This window comes from Austrofundulus limnaeus, unplaced genomic scaffold, assembly GCF_001266775.1.
Source record: "Austrofundulus limnaeus strain Quisiro unplaced genomic scaffold, Austrofundulus_limnaeus-1.0 Scaffold514, whole genome shotgun sequence".
NCBI classification, from domain to species: Eukaryota; Metazoa; Chordata; class Actinopteri; order Cyprinodontiformes; family Rivulidae; genus Austrofundulus; species Austrofundulus limnaeus.
In genome coordinates, this window is record NW_013952916.1 from 333,842 (window position 1) to 356,065 (window position 22,224).

Below are 22,224 nucleotides of genomic sequence, written 5' to 3' on the forward strand. Positions count from 1 at the left end.
TGTGTGTGTGTGTGTGTGTGTGTGTGTGTGTGTGTGTATGTGTTGGGGGAGGGGTCTGCAGCATAGATGACAACGCTTGCTGCAAAGCAGGAGAAAATGAGCGCAGAGGAAGTAGAGAACTTATTTCTAGTTGTATTTCTAGCAGGGGAACCGGTTGGAAGTTGATTATTTGGTGTTATTTAAACATCCTTCAGGCTCTGATATGTTAGTTTAATTTGAAACTGAGGTTTTGAAAAAATCCATAAAACATAAAAATCTGTGAGACTGCTCTATACGTCCGTATGCCTGCAAAATGATAGAAAATCTGTGTAAATTACAGACAATCCATACAACTTGACATGTATGGATCTGGCCCGCACCTGCATGCAACATGGGGCAACTCACGTCTGCAAAATTACATCAGACCAAACTAAATTTCTGAAACATCTTTTGAGCCGATATAACTAAAGTAGAAATGCTTGTCCACAATGCACAGCATCATATCTAGATAAACCCAAATGCATCATTTTAAAACAAACACCTCATACCAACTGTCAGGTAATATGGAAGAGGAGCAATGATCAGAGCTCAGATTACAGCAACAAGAGTTGGGGACCTTTCATAACATGAAATTCTCTGTCTATAGATTTATTCCAGAGCTTATTGAGAGGCCATCTGTGTGATTACTAAAGCTTTATAATAGCTGTGCTCAAACAAATATCTGCAAACTCCAATGAACTGAAGCAACGTTGTAAAGAACACGGTTTCTGTTGTCAGAACTCCATAAAGCCTGTTCACAAATAAGCAAACCAGTTTCTGTCTCTACAGTAAATTGGTTTGGGGTTTGAAGACCTCTTATCTGCTTCTGTAGAGAAGAAGTCTATTATTATAACATCATGTCAATACTCAGACCACCTTATTTTTCAGGGTTTCAAGACGCTACCTTTTAGAATAGCTATTAAAAAAAAGTTCATTATTTTTAAAGTATTCAATGTTTTTTGGCAGCTCCACTGAGATCTGTCATGTTGGTGTTTTTTCTTTGGCCAATATCTAAAGCCAACAATCACTCCACTAAGGTGTCAGGTCAGTCATTAAATCAAGCTTTGTTCAGCTCAGGCAAAAATAGTTTTTTTTTTCTAAACATCATTCAGAATCCAATATCCACACCTTTGTAGCCCCTCAGCTAGATTACTACAATGCTCTTTAAATAAAGGTCAATGGGTCTTTTATCACTCAGCTTACAAGGTACAGAAAGCTACTGTCTTTTAACTAACACATGCAAATGTTTCACCTATTTCTTATTCATTATGTTTTCATTTGATGGCTACTTTTGTTTTATTTGTTATGCCTTTTATTTCTTCTTCTGTTCGACACGTAGGTCCTGTGGTTGTTTAAAATGCTGTATAAATAAAGCTGGTATAGTACAGGATTAACGGATTGGAAAATAAAGCCCCGATAAAACTCAAAAGTAGCATTCCTTGAAAGAATGCATGTTGCCCACTGCCTTGCAACGTTTTAAACACAAATCTTGTGCAGCCTGCTACCTCCTAAAATTATGTGTTGGAGATGAATCTTAGCTACTACCAAACAATATTTTAGAGATATTTGTAAAAATGACTGCATTATAGCCATTTTTGTGTTTTGTAAAGTGGACTACCTTATTTATGCATGGATGATGCCTGAAACAATATTTCAGCTTTGTACAAGAAAATAATGAAACCTTTTGTGGAAGTACATTAGAAAAAAATCATTCAAACTTTATTCCCATGTGCAATATGTCACACCAAATCTATGGATGATTTTTGGGATTCAGTTTTTATCAACACACAAAACAATAGTTATGAACATCTAATGATTTCTTTGAGAGTTTTATAAAAATCCATCTCCTGCTTCATGATTTATTTTGCTAACAAACAGACCAACAAACTCACAGGCATTGAATGACTACAAGTCATGAAACACCCAACCAGTAGTCAAATAGGTCAGTGTAGTGCTAGCACTGTACATGATCACCCACCACTTCAGAAATATTTCAGAAGTGTGAATCTGAGCTTTGATTGAGTTGCCATAATTACTTTAAATAAGTCTAATTATAATAAATCTGATTACTGACATAGGTTTTGAGTGTGACAAAAGGTTTGAAAAAGAAAAGTTGCATCAGAAGAACCTATAAATCCATTTTCCTTTGGCGGTGCAGCAATTACTGAACAATTTATCCATTTACATAAAGTCCCAACACACAGATGAGTCGAGAACCCCCCTTTGGCTGCAGCACCAGTCAAACCCAACAGAAAGTCATGAATTTGAACTTAACAGTTCTTGAAATTCAGCTGGCAGCTGGCCGAGCTCGTCATCTGCCAGTTTGATGTGTGCTTCAAGAATCTGGCCCAAACAAATGAAGTGTGAGCCAAAATCTGAACAAAGACTCAGAGAAACCATGAAACCACCCTGCTGTGGTCCGGTCACGTGAGCTGCTCTGCATCGCTCTGCTTTTGTGTTACTGTGGTATTTTAATGACGGCTAACAAATAAAACTGAGCAAGAGGCTTCAATATCATATTTTATCCACCGTTCCTGAACCCAAACCTTAAAAGTTTTGGAAGTTCTTTTGCCGCGTTAGTTTCAAAACACATCATGGAGAAAGAAGACTGAACAGTACAAATATTTTACTGTGGCTCAACAATTATACAGCTTTAAAAAAAACTTGTACTTTGCGTCAAAATTACCACTAAATCACGCTGTCATAATAAAAGCAGATGATCCACCAGTTTTAACTTTCCTGCTGAACACTGGACTTCAACTTGAGCGTGTCTCAGTTGTGCGGTGAACACATGATCTTACAGAAGCAGCAGCAATAAGTTTAAATCTTTAAGATTATTCAGCTCCTTGAGTGATCAGACAGATCCCTTCTGATGTCACTTTATCTGCAAATACAAGCCACTAGTTTTCATGGCAACACTACATAATAAAATACAAGACTAAAAAAAATAACTAATTTACCAAAATGTGAAAGCTGTTAAATGGTCAAATTACTTTTTCAAAAGACAATGAGAATTTATTTAAGAAAATCAAAAACGAGACCATTAAAGACTCTAAGATGTTTTATTAAGCAATTTATTTTTTGATATTGTTTAAGAATGTTATGTGAACAGTGCTAATAAAGAAATAACTAATGGATGAATTTCTGTGCAGCTAATCGTATTGTTTTACCTGAAAGTGAGCTTCATTACTTTTTAAGTTTTTAATTTAAAAAAAGACACTAAAATAATATTTTCTGTTATAAATCTTTACAATCATAAACTGAGTTATCTTTATTATCACTAGAAGAGTACAGTAGCCTCAGTATTCGTACTACATTCACTTTCTGCAGTATTATTTTACTGTTCCCTACTACAAGAATCTTTTTATTGATCCAAACTCATAACAGACTATTGCACAGTTGTCTGAATGTGTATTCAGACCCTTCAGAACTAACTTACAGCTTCATGTCTTTACAGGGCTTTTAAATTGCCATAAAAATAAATACTGTATCAAAGTTGTAAAGTAACTATGTACAAATACTTTGTTACTGTACTTAAGCAAAGTGTCCTGATGCATCTCAGTAATCCAGGTAAAAAATCAAAAGGAAAAAATATTGTATAGTCCTCTGGACGGGTTCTTCTTTAATGAAACGTTTCGTCTCTCTTCCAAGAGACTTCTTCAGTCTGAGAGTTTCAGACAAAATTCAGGCTTTTGAGTCCTGCCTCCATGTGACTGATACTCACATCACATGGCTATCGCTCACACCTAATTAATAACTATTGTTAACAGGGGGTGAAGAGATACTGCCAATGGCAGCGCTGTAGGAGGGGGACAGCTGAAAACGGAGGCCCCCACCTCTGTTTAATGATGGACGGTCTTTCTCATGGACGATGTTCTCATTCTTGATAGGGAGGCACGTTGGTTTGAGAGAGGAGTAAAAGAAGCCATTTTTGTAAAGAAAGACCGTCCATCATTAAACAGAGGTGGAGGCCTCCGTTTTCAGCTGTCCCCCTCCTACAGCGCTGCCATTGACAGTATCACTCCACCCACTGTTAACAATAGGTATTAATTAGGTGTGAACGATAGCCATGTGATGTGAGTATCAGTCACCTGTGAGCGATAGCCATGTGATGTGAGTATCAGTCACATGGAGGCAGGACTTAAAAGCCTGAATTTTGCCTGAAACTCTCAGACTGAAGAAGTCTCTTGGAAGAGAGACGAAACGTTTCATTAAAGAAGAACCCGTCCAGAGGACCTATACATTTTTTTTCCCTTTTAAGCAAAGTGCAGATACACAAAAATTCTACTTGAGTAATTATTTTTCAGCCTACTTTTTACTTCTACTTCTTTTTCACATAATTATCTGTACTTTCTACTCCTTACATTTTTAAAAAAAGCAAGAAGTAGAAAGTCGTTCATTTTTGCTTGTTTTCGTTCCAGTTTGTTATTGTAAAAAATAAATACTATCCATATAAATTGTGCCTCCTAGATAGAGTGGATGTAATTGTGGTTGAATGAGAAGTATAAATATATAAAATTATGATACCATATTAGTTTGTGCACAAACAAAGCATGTCACACTCCAGCAGGACATAGACATTATGTAGCCTGGTACAAAAATGCATGTGGCGGCATATGTATATTATTTTAATCCAAAAGTCATTTCTGCATTGTTTTGGGGCAGAGGTCACCTAATAAATGTCCTTACAGAAAATCTAACAGCTCATTTTAAATCAGTACTTTTACTTTTAATACTTAAGTACAAAAAATATCAGATACTTTAAAAACTTTTACTCAAGTAATACTCCTAAAGGAGACTTTAACTTTTACCAAAGTAATTTTTTGGTAAGATATTTGTACTTTTACTCAAGTATCACTTTGTGGTACTCTATACAACACTGTACTGTATTTTGTTGATTTTTTTAAAAACACTGAAATGTGGATTTATTTTTTTAACTAAAGTACCTTAAAGAGTGGAAACTTGTAAAATAAATTTATTTCATGCTGAGACGGCTTTAAATCGTTGACTAGCTTATTGCAGGGGGAAAAATGTAATACTGGCAGTATTTTTAAGAAGTAAGGTGGTCGATTATTCCCACTAAGAACCAATGGTCCAAAAGGACAAAACAAGGGTTAAACAACTGTAGCCTCAGGCTGCAACATTCAGAAACAAAACTGCAAAAATAGAAGTGACTTAAGACTTTCAGAAGCCACTGTGTGTGTTAAAAGCCACAACAGTAAATGAATCCACTTCAACCACCTGTTCAGCATTTTCATATTCAGAGAACAGCTCAGGCTCCCATGAGAGCACAGCCATCTGCTTCAAATATATAGAAAACTTTTTGGCAACAGTGTAAGCCTTCCTAAGTACAAACTGAGCGTTTAAGACTTGTAAATCGAACAGACAAAGTGTGTAATTTCATATATACGTTTACTTAAAAACCATGTTTTCATCAGATTAAAGAATGAGAGCATTGTCACTTAAATCAATTAAAGCAAAGACCATTAGTGTTATCAGGACAGCAAACACAAGTCGGATGTGGCTGTTAAAGGAAGTCTCAGCAGCTTATCAGACACAATGTCAGAAAAGTGTCTGCTAATCAAGAGATAAATTGAAATTTATTCATTTAAGCTCAACTCTGCTCCCAGTGAACGAGCAGGAGGCAGCAGAGAGCTCACAGATATTTCATTAACAGATTATTATTATTTTCTTTATTTTCATCCTGCTGTGAGGTGATACTAATAAAATAACCACCGTATTGTTCAGACTACAGGTGTATCATTCATTAGAAAATACAATAGGTAGCCACATAGTTAGCATTTTGGACATTAAATGAATAAGTTCATAATTTTCTATTTAAATCTTTGTAATCGTATTTGATTGATTGATTGATTGATTTAACAGGAAAAGATTATTAAAAATCAATTTGAAGTGAAAGATCTGTGTTTGTAGGATCCAATAATTCCACCTTTAAAGAGATGCCATATAAATGTAATCTTGACTAATTATAAATTTCGAATCATTTTTTCATATCAAAATAATGAAAATACAGGATTTAGTAGCATGGCAAGTTAACAGGTTCTACATGTGTTTTGATTGGCAGAAAGGGATCTTTACTTTGTGTTAGCAGACTTGAAACTACTGGAATTTAATTTAGAGGCAACTAGTTGGTCAGCTAACGTTTTTTTTAAAGCTACCTAATAAGCTAAAAAAAAGCTAGTTCTGCTAAACAGCTGTCTGTCTGGTTGGGCCATATCATATCATTCAGGATAATACTGGTAAAACAAAAAAAAACTTGCCCAGAAAAATAAATGACTTCATGATATGCTAATTTCATGACGTAAATACATCATCCCACCACGCAGCGGATTACGCTCACGTCACGTGGTTCATGCAATGATATTTAAGTTGTAAAGGTGAAGGCAAACATGGTTGAAAGTAGGTCTGAGCAATAAACCGAAAATTAAACAACACTAACATTTATAACAATAACCAAAGTCATTTTGCCCATGTCAGTATTAAAAAAATAAGGAAAAGATAAACCTGCTTGTTTTCTGTTGCGGTCTCGTTAAAGCCGCCCAGTCTGATACAGGTTTAAACAGACACTGCTTTCAACAAATCAAACAAACCCCACAGTTTTATCCAATCAGAGCAGAGCAGGGCGGGTCTTTCTCATGTCGGTGCAGCAGTCTGCAGGATAAACACTGGTCAGCCTGCAGCTCCTGTCCTGAGTGAACAAACCCTGTTCTCCACACTTTGCTCCTGAGCTACCAGAGACGTTGGTATCTAAAATCTAACACACTATAAGTTTATGTGTTCAGAGCGTTGTTATCGAACACAGTGGTTCCCAAACTTTTTATCTTCTGACCCACAAAATATTCATGAGAAAAATGTGTGACCCCAAATATTACATGTCAATTTTCTCCGCAGTGTCTGCTTGTAGTTTATTTTACCTGGGCCAATCAGAGAACAGAACSTCAATTTTCTGCGCAGTGTCTGCTTGTAGTTTATTTTACCTGGGCCAATCAGAGAACAGAAGGAGGAGTTATTGAACGACGTTGATTTTCTGCGCAGTGTCTGCTAGTTATTTTAGCATACGGCAGTGGAGGAAGTGAATGAAGCCAGTCTGTGTTGATAAGGCTTCCAAATTAAAATAAATATGTCAGACAAAGCAGCAGCTCTCATTTACAGTCGTCTCGTTCAGCTCGGTACTTTTCTCCTCTCAGTAGGGTTGTTTACAGAACACGCGATTTCTGGTTAGCTTCTTAGCTTAGCCTCCTTCACACTGACAACACAAATGCTTCAGCAGAGGCCACGCCTCCTGCAAGAAACGATTCTCTATGCATCAAGTCCAGACCCTTGTACGAAGCAAAGTGAAGGACAGGGTCTGGTTTAAACCAGGCTAACTAAACATGGGCATAGTGACAATATTTATTATTCTACATTTATACATTTTAGGCAACTAAGGCAAAAATGTAATTAATTTAGAAAATCTTTTCAGGACCCCACTTTGGGTCCCGACCCCTACTTTGGGAACCACTGCTCTAACAGATATGTCCAACTTTGCTCGCGTGACCAAACTCTTCTCCTCCACAGAGCTGTTACAGGAACGCACCGAGGTGCACACAGGTTGAGTTGTTCTGTGAGAGCCGCTGCTCTTCCAAAATATTAACTCAGATGAACATTTGTTTGCCCCAGTATACAAAAGATGAGTCTCTGCTTAGCGTTAGGCACAACCACCCTCCTACCCACAAAAGAAACAAAACAAAAATGCTCTGTTCTTTTGTAGTTTATCATAAATATCTACAAATTGCATTCTTCACAATATAGCTTGCTTATAATTAGAACCACACTATGACTGAACTGCTCTGTGATTCAATAAATAATCAAATGTGAGCAATAAATAGTATTAAATGATTACAAGAGCTCTCTAAATAATATAATCTTTTTGAAAGAAATAGTTATTTCATTAGAGAAATCAGTCAGTCTAACAAATAAAAAAATTAAAGATAATTTGTGCATTACAAAAGACATATTTGGTATATGTTTTTAAATATAAAATTATGGTACATACAGGTGCTGGTCATAAAATTAGAATATCATGAAAAAGTAGATTTATTTCAGTAATTCCATTTAAAAAGTGAAACTTGTATATTATATTCATACATTACATACAAACTCATATATTTCAAATGTTTATTTCGTTTAATTTTGATGATTACAAATGACAACAAATGAAAATCTCAAATTCAGCATATCAGAAAARTAGAATCTTGTGAAAAGGTTCAAAATGGATGGCACCTGGTACCACACTCTAATCAGCTAATTAACTCAAACCACCTGCAAAGGCCTTTAAATGGTCTTTCAGTCTAGTTCTATAGGCTACACAATCATGGGGAAGACTGCTGACTTGACAGTTGTCCAAAAGACGACCATCGACACCTTGCACAAGGAGGGCAAGACACAAAAGGTCATCGCTAAAGAGGCTGGCTGTTCACAGAGCTCTGTGTCCAAGCACATTAATAGAGAGGCGAAGGGAAGGAAAAGATGTGGTCGAAAAAAATGTACAAGCAAGAGAGATAACCGCACCCTGGAGAGGATTGTGAAACAAAACCCATTCAAAAATGTGGGGGAGATTCACAAAGAGTGGACTGCAGCTGGAGTGAGTGCTTCAAGAACCACCACACACAGACGTATGAAAGACATGGGTTTCTGCTGTCGCATTCCTTGTGTCAAGCCACTCTTGAACCACAGACAGCGTCAGAAGCGTCTTGCCTGGGCTACAGAGAAACAGGACTGGACTGCTGGTGAGTGGTCCAAAGTCATGTTCTCTGATGAAAGTAAATTTTGCATTTCCTTTGGAAATCAAGGTCCCAGAGRCTGGAGGAAAAGAAGAGAGGCACTTCATCCACGTTGCTTGAAGTCCAGTGTAAAGTTTCCACAGTCAGTGATGGTTTGGGGTGCCATGTCATCTGCTGGTGTTGGTCCATTGTGTTTTCTGAGGTCCAGGYTCAACGCAGCCACATACCAGGAAGTTTTAGAGCACTTCATGCTTCCTGCTGCTGACCAACTTTTTGGAGATGCAGATTTCATTTTCCAACAGGACTTGGCACCTGCACACAGTGCCAAAGCTACCAGTACCTGGTTGAAGGACCATGGTATCCCTGTTCTTAATTGGCCAGCAAACTCTCCTGACCTTAACCCCATAGAAAATCTATGGGGTATTGTGAAGCAGAAGATGCAATACACCAGACCCAACAATTCAGAAGAGCTAAAAGCCACTATTAGAGCAACCTGGGCTATCATAACACCTGAGCAGTGCCACAGACTGATCGACTCCATGCCACGCCACATTGCTGCAGTAATACAGGCCAAAGGAGCCCCAACTAAATACTGAGTGCTGTACATGCTCATACTTTTCATGTTCATACTTTTCAGTTGGCCAGCATTTCTATAAATCCTTTGTTTTTAGTGGTCTTCAGTAATATTCTAATTTTCTGATATGCTGAATTTGAGATTTTCATTTGTTGTTATTTGTAATCATCAAAATTAAACYAAATAAACATTTGAAATATATGAGTTTGTATGTAATGTATGAATATAATATACAAGTTTCACTTTTGAAATGGAATTACTGAAATAAATCTACTTTTTCATGATATTCTAATTTTATGACCAGCACCTGTATCTTCTGTACAAAGCAAACACCACGTCACACACTTGAATCACCCTGAATCCCAACATCAAAGCAATTTTACAAATCATTTTGTTGTAAAGGGTATTTTGGGTTTTGGTCTTAGAGCARGTGATTTTTTATTTTTTATTTCTGAAGGTTGGTGAAGTTCATACAAAACTTAATGTTATTAAAAGATGAAAATAAAAACCAGGTCAACTACTTACCCAAAAACGTTTACTTGTGATGGTCTTAACCAGAGGATCACACACCTGGAAGATAAAAACCATTACATTCAGCTTATAAATAAAAGAAAAATTAGGTTATTCAAGTTTTCATTCACTTCAAGAACACCCAGTGTAGATGAAGCTGCGGGAGCGTCCTTGTATTCAGGCTGCAGCAGCTGGCTGGATCTATTGTTTTCAGGTGTTTACTTTAAGAAAGTGCAGCTCTAACTGCTAAAGTGAAACACTAAGTTTTGACTGCAGGGGATAAAATTCAAAAATGATAATTGTGAGTGAAATTTCTATTTCTGGTGTTATGAATGTCCTACATTCTGTTTAGATGCAGGTAAGGGTGGGGGTGGAAGGATTGTTTTTTTGTCTCCAGGGCCCAAAGCTGTGTGTTCGTCTTGCTGAGGAAAGCTTTTGTTCTGATAAATTGACAGTGTCAATTTCCCACACTGCCACAGTGTGGCATATACTACAGGGAGCAGTAGATGCTGCATACGATTGGCATCACTCAATCTGACAGTTCTTTTTTTTATGTTCTTTAAGGTGGGGGTGGTGGAGGGGGGCTATTTTTTTCTAAATCTGAACTTCTAAGTCGAGGAAGCAGGAAGGAATAGGAATTAATACACCTACACATCCCTTTTCCCTTTGGAGAGAAAAAAAATATCTTTGTACTTGCATCATAATTACTGGTGGGCGCCAGTTTTGGATTGTTTTCTACCCCTCCAAGTTGAAAACAACATTTTGAGGACGTGCCGCTGACAACTAGGTCTTTTCTCAACTTCACTTGAGTTTGGGATTTTTTTTGTTTGTTTTTGTTCCTCCACTGTCTTAATTTTAACAATTGTTGCTTGGTCTGTGCTCTCTATTTTCAGACATACGGGTACAAGCAGACTCACAGCCACACTGAGGAGGAGAAAGTATCCCAGTGAAGCAGCTGCAACCTAACACTCCGACTATATTTTACCAGCAAAAATAAAGAAAAAGTTATTTTTCCTGTCATCTAACAATGATTTTAATTAAAATACAAATTAATCCATTAGGTCAACATTTTGCCTTGAAATTTTTTAGACTTAAATTCTTTGTGCTGGGCACTGAACATCACTTTATACCAGAAAATTAAAGATCCAGCTCCAGTTACTGTGGTTTAGGTGTTAAAATGTGTGTGAAAGAGATCAGTTGTGGATCAATAGATCAAACTTGTATGCAGTTTATTACTTTTAAGATTTCTATTGTGTATTTTCTGTGGGAAAAAAAACATCTAATCCACTAACTAAAAAACTAATTGCAAATGATAAARCACTAAAGAGCAAAGAAAATGAGTGGCCATTATCCTGATATCACAAGGATCTGAGAGGATGGAGACGACTGTCAATCAATCTGTGCCACACGTCTTCGTCTCCTTCCAGCTGAAGACTAACACWGGTGGACACACAAAATGTTAAGATGCCACAAAGTGCACGAGGCAGGCATGCATTTCTGCATGAGTGAGGGGATCATTTTTATTAGCAGACTTAAAGCAGAACTAAATTTACAGGAAGTTAACTGGCCAGCTTATGGTGTTCAAAGTTGGTAAAAATGCTAATCAGCTAAACAAAAAGTTAGCTTTGTTATTAGCTGTTAGCAGATTAGTGGAACTATGCACCACCATTGCATTTGATGTTCCAACAAAACAAATCTTTTATTGTATTTTTTATCAAAAGTGCTCAAAAAATGATATATAATACTGTATTTTTTATCCATTTGTCCCTATTAGTTATGCTAAAAATGAGTTTCCGTACAGTACTTTAATGCAAATCGCTTTTGTCACGGGATGAAAACAAGGCCGATTTGGTAAATATTATTGAATAAATAAAATGGGTGCTGGTCAGTTGAAACTATCAAGTCATGTCCCTATGTTGTACTTAGTTATGGACAGTTTGTATGCAACAGTTACCATCTCATACCTATGGACTTTGTCAATCTATCAATTCCAGTTTCCCATAATTCCAACAATATAAACTACTTCAGATGCYGTGTTTAAAAATATAAACAGGCCACGTCTATGGCACCACGAAAGGCTAAACCTTTTTAAAAAATTACATTACATGTACACCTAATGGTACAGTCATGGTACACAAAACATATATGAACCTTTGAAACAGTAAAAGAAAAACYTAGCCAAACTTTTTTAAATTGTCAGAATTTTTGAAGTTTTATGCACAATTGGATTTTTTCTTCTTCCTTTTTTTTCTTCCTGTCTTTAGATCAGGAAACATTCAGGGCTCCAAATCCCTCACCCCAGTTGTMTTGGTTGTTAAAGCAATATGGATTTTTAATTGATTACAAAACTTRTTTATAATTCAGAGCAGTCAAAGGCAAATGCATAAGGTTCATTTTTGTTTGTTTTTGACCTATATTACATTTACTAGTATTTGATAAAGAAAAACTGTAGTAAGGACTGTGCACCCATTGTGAATACATCCTCACATTTACTGGTTCTTACATATTGAGATATTGTCCGTTTTGTATCGCTGTCATCCGTTATAATTGGTRTAAGTCTGGTTTTACTGCTAAGCAGTTGAAGTTGTAAAATTATTAAGCTCTTTGTGGATTTTCTGATTTGTTTTCCTGCTCAGAAGCAGAAAATGTGCATTTTCATTATTACAGCAGATGCCAGTTTGTTTCAGAATCCAAGCCTGAAAATTAAGGTAACCACCCCTGCAGGGTTTTAGCTGATTTTCTTTAATGAGATGTGTGATGTCGTGGCCATACAGCCCCCATATCTTGAAAGCATATCTTCATGTATGAGTGGCCAGTTGCTGGTTGCTTTCACTCAGCATTAAGCTTTAGAGCGTTATTAAAAGGTCAAGTTCACCGAATTGGTCCAAGCAACCTGTGTTGGCCTTTATTTTTCTGAAGTATTTGGCATTGCAAATCCTTTTCATCTGCTGAAGTATCACCAACCCTTTCAGACTTCTTTTTGTGTGAATACAAAGAGTGAAAATGAAAAATAATTTATTGAAAAGCATTGAAAATTGATGTTCAAAAAAAAAGCTTGCACCATGCCCTCTGGCAATGGCAGAAGCAATTACTGTCCTCGTGAATTTTTCTTGTTAAGTTTTTTTTTTAATTGTAGGAGAGGGGGGCCTTGTGACAGACCTGCAACCTGTCCAGGATTAACCCCACATCTCACACAATGACTGCTTTCCAACGACCATGAACAGAAAAGCAGGTGATGAAAATGAATGACTGAATGAACTGACTGATTTTTTCCTGACAGTAAAAACAGTGAAATACATCCACCACCTTAAGCTCCCTTTCTCTAAAACCACAATGACCTGTTTGAACGTACACCACAATCACTGTCCCGTCTGCTGACGAGAAGCTGAATGATGCAATTAAAAACTGATCTTTTAAGAAACATTTAACTTTATTTACCTTGAGTAGATTTAATGAGTCCTGTTTTCCCCTCTGAGATTACAGTTATTCTCTCACAGGAAACCCTGGYAACAAAAACATTTTTTAATGTTACGTCCAGGTTATTAAAAAAAATACAAAACAGGCTTTTCTGAGTCACAACTTTAAACTGATAAAAAAATTTAAATGTGCATCTTTTTATTGTATTTAAAAAAAAATAATGCTGAAGCGTACTCATCCTTGATGGGATGAGAYGTTTAACGTTTGAGTTGATTTAGAGTCAAGAAAAGATTTAGATGTAAATGCTTACAAAATATTTTTGCAATGTCTAAAGCAGGGGTGTCAAACTCCAGTCCTCGAGGGCCGCTATCCTGCATGTTTTAGAGGTTTTCCAGCTCCAACACACCTGATTCAGTGATTGAATTAACTCTTCAKATTGGGCAGAAGCCTGTTAATTACCCAGCGATCAAAATCTGGTGTGTTGGAGCAAGAAAACCTCTAAAACATGCAGGATAGCGGCCCTCGAGGACAGGAGTTTGACACCCCTGGTCTAAAGACACATAGTCGCTCCCAGACAAGTCAGACATGCAGTTTCACAAATTTCCACTTAGACCAGAGAAACATGCAGCAGCTTTTCTTGTAGCAACAGCTAAAAAGACTTGGTTTGACACTTTCAGTTTTTTACACATATCTAAAACTTGTACAATATTTACAATAAGCACTTATAGAACAATAAAAGATTTCTCCAATAATGTTTGTTTGATAAATTTTACAACATTTTTCTGCACTTTGGAAGCAAGTCGTTGTTTTTCTTGTGTAGCTAACATCTTTTACCTGCCAGCTATTTTAGCTGAATGAAAGTTACATTTAAGAATATGTCAACCATGAAATATTTTACATAAAACGCCTATAAAACCTACAAAAAATAATGTACTCCTGCTAAAAGATAGTGGAAGACAGACTTAAAGGCCCAGCATGCTCTACCGGTTCGGACCCAGGGTCTTTCTGTGTGGAGTTTGCATGTTCTCCTTGTACTTGTGTGGGTTTTCTCCCACAGGCCAGAAACCACGTACAACAGGGCCCTTTGCTAAAGAGATCTGGGATCTCAGTGGGATATGTTTGGTTAAATAAAAGTTAATAATCCAAGGTTGACAACTCGTCGCAAGACGTTTGATTATGCACACAACTTTCATTCAAAGTTCCTAAAACACACCCACAAACAACTGACAAACCACAATTTATTTTGGGGGGCGGGGGTCCCCAAAACTCAGTTACACAAGAAGGCTAACATTTAAAACTTGGTCCAAGCCAAAGGCCATTTTCTGTCAATATCTATTTTAAAATTATTATTATTATAAACACTATTCTTACAGGACAACAAATGACCTTTTCCATATTTTTTAGGTAGCTTTTAAAACATATGTAACCAAATGGATAAAAACAATTACATTTAGAAAGACGTCATTGGCATTCTTTTCTTAGGCCATTCTCTCCATCAACAAATTTTTGATTTATTATTTCTTAGAGATATTTTATCACAATCCGGCAAATCAGTTAAAAAAATCCGACTAAAATCCAGTTATTTGACTAAAAAATGGGAAGAGAATACAGAAAAAGATTATCTGTTACTCTTTCCAGACTAAAATCAAGGATTGCTGAAAATTTCAAACTTAATTTTCTTGGCTTGGGAGTTGGCCAGTTGTCATGAGAGGAATGAAACCATAAAARTATTTTAAAGTGTTGTTTTTTGGAGAGAGATAAAATTTCAATGGTCAGATTTGGCCATGAGATTAAAGGCCTTAAAAAGTCACATTTGTTTCTACTTCCACACATTTTCACAAAGTGTTGAAGCCCCACTCCAGACCACTAGGTGGCGAGCAAGTTCACATTAACACCACATCAAAATACAGCAAAATATTATTCTTACCTTAACTAAATATATTGCAAAATCATATGTAGTCATTTTGTTTTTCCTTTGATGTCTATGTTCTTTTCAGTGTTTAACAACTGCAGTATCTGATGTTTCATAAGGTTAGGATCTAGATACAGGTGCTGGTCATAAAATTAGAATATCATGAAAAAGTAGATTTATTTCAGTAATTCCATTTAAAAAGTGAAACTTGTATATTATATTCATACATTACATACAAACTCATATATTTCAAATGTTTATTTCGTTTAATTTTGATGATTACAAATGACAACAAATGAAAATCTCAAATTCAGCATATCAGAAAARTAGAATCTTGTGAAAAGGTTCAAAATGGATGGCACCTGGTACCACACTCTAATCAGCTAATTAACTCAAACCACCTTTCAAAGGCCTTTAAATGGTCTTTCAGTCTAGTTCTATAGGCTACACAATCATGGGGAAGACTGCTGACTTGACAGTTGTCCAAAAGACGACCATCGACACCTTGCACAAGGAGGGCAAGACACAAAAGGTCATCGCTAAAGAGGCTGGCTGTTCACAGAGCTCTGTGTCCAAGCACATTAATAGAGAGGCGAAGGGAAGGAAAAGATGTGGTCGAAAAAAATGTACAAGCAAGAGAGATAACCGCACCCTGGAGAGGATTGTGAAACAAAACCCATTCAAAAATGTGGGGGAGATTCACAAAGAGTGGACTGCAGCTGGAGTGAGTGCTTCAAGAACCACCACACYCAGACYTATGAAAGACATGGGTTTCTGCTGTCGCATTCCTTGTGTCAAGCCACTCTTGAACCACAGACAGCGTCAGAAGCGTCTTGCCTGGGCTACAGAGAAACAGYACTGGACTGCTGGTGAGTGGTCCAAAGTCATGTTCTCTGATGAAAGTAAATTTTGCATTTCCTTTGGAAATCAAGGTCCCAGAGTCTGGAGGAAAAGAAGAGAGGCACTTCATCCACGTTGCTTGAAGTCCAGTGTAAAGTTTCCACAGTCAGTGATGGTTTGGGATGCCATGTCATCTGCTGGTGTTGGTCCATTGTGTTTTCTGAGGTCCAGGGTCAACGCAGCCACATACCAGGAAGTTTTAGAGCACTTCATGCTTCCTGCTGCTGACCAACTTTTTGGAGATGCAGATTTCATTTTCCAACAGGACTTGGCACCTGCACACAGTGCCAAAGCTACCAGTACCTGGTTGAAGGACCATGGTATCCCTGTTCTTAATTGGCCAGCAAACTCTCCTGACCTTAACCCCATAGAAAATCTATGGGGTATTGTGAAGAAGAAGATGCAATACACCAGACCCAACAATTCAGAAGAGCTAAAAGCCACTATTAGAGCAACCTGGGCTATCATAACACCTGAGCAGTGCCACAGACTGATCGACTCCATGCCACGCCGCATTGCTGCAGTAATACAGGCCAAAGGAGCCCCAACTAAATACTGAGTGCTGTACARGCTCATACTTTTCATGTTCATACTTTTCAGTTGGCCAACATTTCTATAAATCCTTTGTTTTTATTGGTCTTCAGTAATATTCTAATTTTCTGATATGCTGAATTTGAGATTTTCATTTGTTGTCATTTGTAATCATCAAAATTAAACTAAATAAACATTTGAAATATATGAGTTTGTATGTAATGTATGAATGTAATATACAAGTTTCACTTTTTAAATGGAATTACTGAAATAAATCTACTTTTTCATGATATTCTAATTTTATGACCAGCACCTGTAAAGTGAAGAAATGGTTAAAATAACTCAAGTTTGGTTTTGGTATGATGGTAGTTAAGTGTAAACTAATCTGCTACATCATTTTTAAACCGTTTTTTAGCTGTTTTTTCTTCCATATTATTTTGTATTCATTGCTTCTTCGAAAAAAAGTTATAATTATTGGTATCTCAAGGCTATTAAGCTTTGAAATATCAACAATTGAAATGGCCATCATATATTTTTGTCAATGATTAGTTCTATGTAAAAAACTTATAACCAGTGGTGGGCACTAGTCCCCTTAAGCACAAAAGRGCTAATTGCAGACCTAAATTTCTCCTTTGCACTTTAGGAGCTTTACTAATTTCTTCAAATGACATGCGGATTTGTGCATTCTAAATTTATAATTGAGTAGCGCTAATCGTAAATCATGTTTCAAATTAGATCGTCAATTTGGTCTAAAGAAAAAGGTGAGAGCCATCTGAACCCACTACGTTCTGTAGCAATATATTTCAATAAACAAACAATATCCAGCATCAATATTGTTGTTCATATACTTTTATGAGCTTTGGGAGGATAGAGGGAGGAATTATAATTTGTCCTGCTGCATCTTCACCACCAACCCGCTGTCTCACGTCATACTGACGRTCACATGAAACAGTTTAAATTTACGCTCTTACTTGGAAATGAGCAGGTTCTTGTTCATCCTGTAAGCTACCCAGAATGCATTACTTCAGTTTTAAAATAAAGAATTTAAAATTATTGATATATCTCCATGTTTTCTTATTGAAGCCCTACCAAAAACATAAGAAAATGACCAAGAGGCAGCAGAACTAGCAATCCACAGCTATTTTTTATTTTAACAACATGACCCAAAAGTCTGTTTCAAAAAAATCACCTTCCCAAACTGCGACATCATGTGCCAATCTGTGAAAGAAAATGATCATTTCTCTAGTTGGCAGTATTGTGCTGCTGACATGTCTTATGGTGTCACTGGAATGTTTTCTGGTGAACAGAGACAGATTTGTGCTTTATGATTAGCTTCTGCTTTTTTTGAGCATATGTGTTCTTGAACTTGCAGACCTAAATAAGTTGACTAGCGCTTTAGAAATTGTGCAACTAAATTTTGAATTAGCACTGCCCATCACTGCTTATAACAAACTTGTGGGTTTCTTTTTGGTTACCTGTGTTTCCTTTGGCTCATGGACCAATGCGGATAAAAAGTGCATTGGCAGCAGAAAATCTCTGTATTTAAATTTAGCCAGAGTTTTGAGGACAAAAAATTCTGTTTTGATGTGGAAGTGTTTAAAGCAGGCCAGGCCAACCAGTAGATCGGGATCTACCAGTAGATCTTTAGCTGTTAGCAGTAGCTCATGGCGCAATGGATCATGGAGCTTGTAAAACGCAATATTGTTTAACATTGCAGCCTTAAACGCGTTCTTCACAAAATGTGTTTAACATTGCAGTCTTCAACGCACTCTTTGCAATGTTTGTTTAACATTGCATTCTTGAATGCGCTCCAGTCTCGCTAGTTTTGGGTGCTGTGAAACAGCACTCCGAACAGGGTCTTGCGAGATTAGGGTCATGTGTTAAAACATGGCAGCGAGGCGGAAAAAAATGATGAACAAAAGACAGCTAACAAGCAAATAAAAACTTATTATTTTCACCTGGAGTGGGAAGAGGACTCATATGTAATTCGAACGCTGCCTTGGCTTGTCCAAAAAGAATAACGTGGAACAGCATTTCTTTCAAAAGAATGCACAGATGCTATGAGGCGGATTTCCCCTCCTAAGGTAAGGCTACTATGCTAATGCAGCCCCGTACCTGCCTCAACACACGTCTTTCAGCGATGACGAAGTTATGAAAGAAGCGTTTGATGCTGCAGACGTGCTTTTCCGTGATTTTAAAAATAAAAGTGAGATTGTGGCTGCTATAAAGACGTGCAGTTGTCCACCAGGATGGATGGATGTGTCCAAATTCGTGTCCGTGTTTCAGTCTGGACTGCTCTGGGTTGAAAATTAGGTTTTGACTCTGCAAAATGACATTGGGATCAAATCCAGAGCAAGAAGTCGGATGGATGGAGAGTTCTAGAGTCTGCTTTCTCTCACATGAAAATCATCAAGTCCAAAAACAGATCCACAAAGACTGGTGATCATCTGGAGACCTGCTTACACCTCAGCCACCTCATACTGCCTGCCTATGAGACCCTGGCCTTCACTCAGTGTCAGAAGTCCCACTAAGGTAGACATACATTTTTTATATTATTTATTTATACATTATTTTTATATAGCTTGCATAAAAAGTTGTCTCCTCTAGACTTGTCACAATGTATCTGTATGTTGTTTTTTATTACATTTTAGACTAGACTAGTGTCTTATACACTGACTGGCACCTTTGTGTTATGTATTTATTTATTTTGCAGTTTGGGTGTGCCCTTGTTTTCCGTACCTAGCGTGGCTGTGTGTGTGTCTTGTTTATAGGTGGTGAACCAGGTGGAACTCTTRGAATGCTCTGGAGCCAGCAGTCTGGACCAGTGAGGGCCAGCACCTACAGATGGCACCATCCTGCATGCTGCACAGAGATGGAGGTTTGAAATAATTGTTGGGAGATTTGTGAATCTGCACCATCGTAAGTCACTTTTTGTAATAGTATAAACAAGAGAGTTTTATATTGTGTGCTTTGACTTTAGTTTTATGTTTTGTTTTTCCTCCCCTGTATGGAGTGAAAGAGAGGAGAGTTCTTTGAATAAATGGAGACGAGTTCCCGTGCTCCAAAGTTATTTGACTCTGTGGTTCTCGCACTGGACAGGTTTCCAGCCCTCATAGCTCGCACGTTACAGGGAGTGCCAATTGAAGGAGGTAAAAAAAATTATCCTTTTTATTCGAGCATCACTTTTCTGTTTCTCTGTCAGGAGTTAAGTAAGGATTTTATCTTTTTTTGTAGGTAAATATATGGTTAAGTAGATAGTTTTGGTTGACAATACTTTAAATTAAATAAAACTAGCAACACATTACTTAGTTTTATTTACTTCAAAGAAGAGAGGAGTAGGGAGACGAAAAAATATGTTTTTTGATACCGAGACTGGATGAGTAGATCTCAGCAAACTGCCGACTTCAAAAGTAGCTCTTGGTTCAAAAAGGTTGGGCACCCCTGGTTTAAAGCATTTAATGTGTCAGGTAGTGATGTGTAAAAAAAATGTAACCCAAATAATTTAGAGCGATGTTGAATTAATATAAAACTTAAGATTAACTCATAATACTTGAATTTGTTCTTTTCCACTCTGGTTTGGTGTCGACATTTCCATACATGCCTTGGAATGAATACAAATTATGCTGTGATAAATTCAGTCAATTATGTTTTGGGCTAGAACTGTCATCAAAACATAAACAATTAGACTTTATTTTTAAAACTGTTAGCAAAATCTCCAACAAAACAGAAATTATCTCTAAATCAAGTCAATTTAAGGAAAATCTTAAGCAAAATGAATCTGAAGCTGAGAAATATTTGATTTATATAGTTTGTTAGAGACCTAGATTTAACATTCAAAATGATGATGAGTCTCTGTTTTTATATGCTTTGATGCCATTGCTAAGAAGCAGAACCCATAAAGTCCTGTTATGATAAACCTAATAAAGTCAATGACAGCATGTGCCAATTTGAACATGCAGTGCCTTCACAGCACAATCTAACCTGGACATCCTTTCAAACAATCAGCCTATTTTTTTAATAGTTAAATAAAATGAGGCAATTTCATTCAATGCCAAGTCCATTACGATAACTCAAGATAGTCTTTGTGTTCTCCCAGACCAAAGAGAAAAAGACAATGAGCTAAATACTCAAATTATCAAAGCCATTAAATGTTCAGATAAAGTAATTTGCTATCAAACACAGCTGATCATTCAAGAATATTAGACCCATTACTGCAATTCTAAAGAACCACAATCTGTCAAAGAAATGTAATTTAAGTTCTGAAAAGGTTTTTATTCATCAGGTTATGATGGATGGGATTGAAAAAAAGGCTAAAATCAAGTGTTCCTTACCTTTAAATTCAGCTTTCATGCAGCATTAGGACTTATACTGCTGACAAAATGTTCTGATCAAAGCTCTGGAGACTTTGTTTTTATCCAGAGCGGACATGGGGTCCATTTTCCCAAGTGGACATGGGCTTTTAAAGTGCTCCAACAATAGACAATTTGATTTGCAGGCAAACATGTACCGTCCTATAAATACATTGCCCCTTTTTTTTAGCTTTGGGGTTTATTTTCTTAGCCGCTTCTTCACAGCATTGCAACAAATTAAAAGATCAAATTAGTGCAGGTTCCTCTTTCCTGAACAGCATGGGCACAGCTGAGAGCCAACGGGCTTACAGCAATCTGCCTCGGGGCAGACAAGAACACAGGATGTATCACTGACAGAAGAGAAAGGCTCATCCACTGTATACCTGACTATTGCTCATTCACCAGAGCTCTCTACATGGACGACATCACAATACAGCTGAATGACTTATTAAAGAGTGGATTTAAAAGGTTCCACYTGAAACTTAGAATTACATCGACCGCAATTAAACCAGAACATGTCTCCTTTCGCCACTCAAGACAAAAAAAATCATTTTCTGCTGCCAAATTCCTCAAATTCCAATCATCATGATGTCAACCTTGAGCGGTTTTGTTGTTTCGCTGAACACACTTTTCAGTCCAGCATTGAGCTAAAACTATGTCACTGCTCATCCATTTAGTCTAATTTTAAGCTAAAGTAATAACAGATGCACTGGACTTTGGGGTTGGACAGTCTCCAGTTGGGCAGCAGTGCAAGTGTTTACCCGCCAGACATTCCCTCAGTTGTTGCCTTTGGGGGTGAAGGTTTGAACATACAGCAGCAAGGAAAGAATGGGATTTAAAAAAAAAAAACCAGGAAACTAAATTATCTGAGGTGATTTTTTCCCCCCTCAGGTAAGTGTCCCATTTGATATTTGACATCTCATGTTTTGTTGTTAAAACTAAAAACTTTCTCTTTCCCTAAGAATCTCTGCAGTCTTCATTTTCAGCTCCATCAAATAGATATAAGTGGGTTTGATGGAGGCATCTACCATGTTAATGTTTTGTGTTCCAACTCTTTAAGAGCCATTATTTGTTTTTTTGTTTAATGCCATAAAGTTTTCTAGTTTATTTTATGTCGAATACAACAGCTGCACAATATACTGTATAGTTTGCGCATCTTCATGTAGATGTGCACAATACGCTGCAGGTCCTGCGATGTAGGAGGCAAAATACATTAAAGTAGGAATAAAC

At 37.0% G+C, this 22,224-nt stretch overlaps 1 protein-coding gene across 1 annotated transcript in view; it reads right to left on the reverse strand.

The window, feature by feature from the left end:
- The window catches only part of lpp (LIM domain containing preferred translocation partner in lipoma), a gene marked incomplete at its 3' end in the record, with an annotated part of 100,105 nt that overhangs the window by 70,966 nt on the left and 6,915 nt on the right, over positions 1-22,224 (reverse strand). Inside the window, 2 exon segments of the mRNA XM_014025994.1 lie at positions 9,901-9,945; positions 13,324-13,388.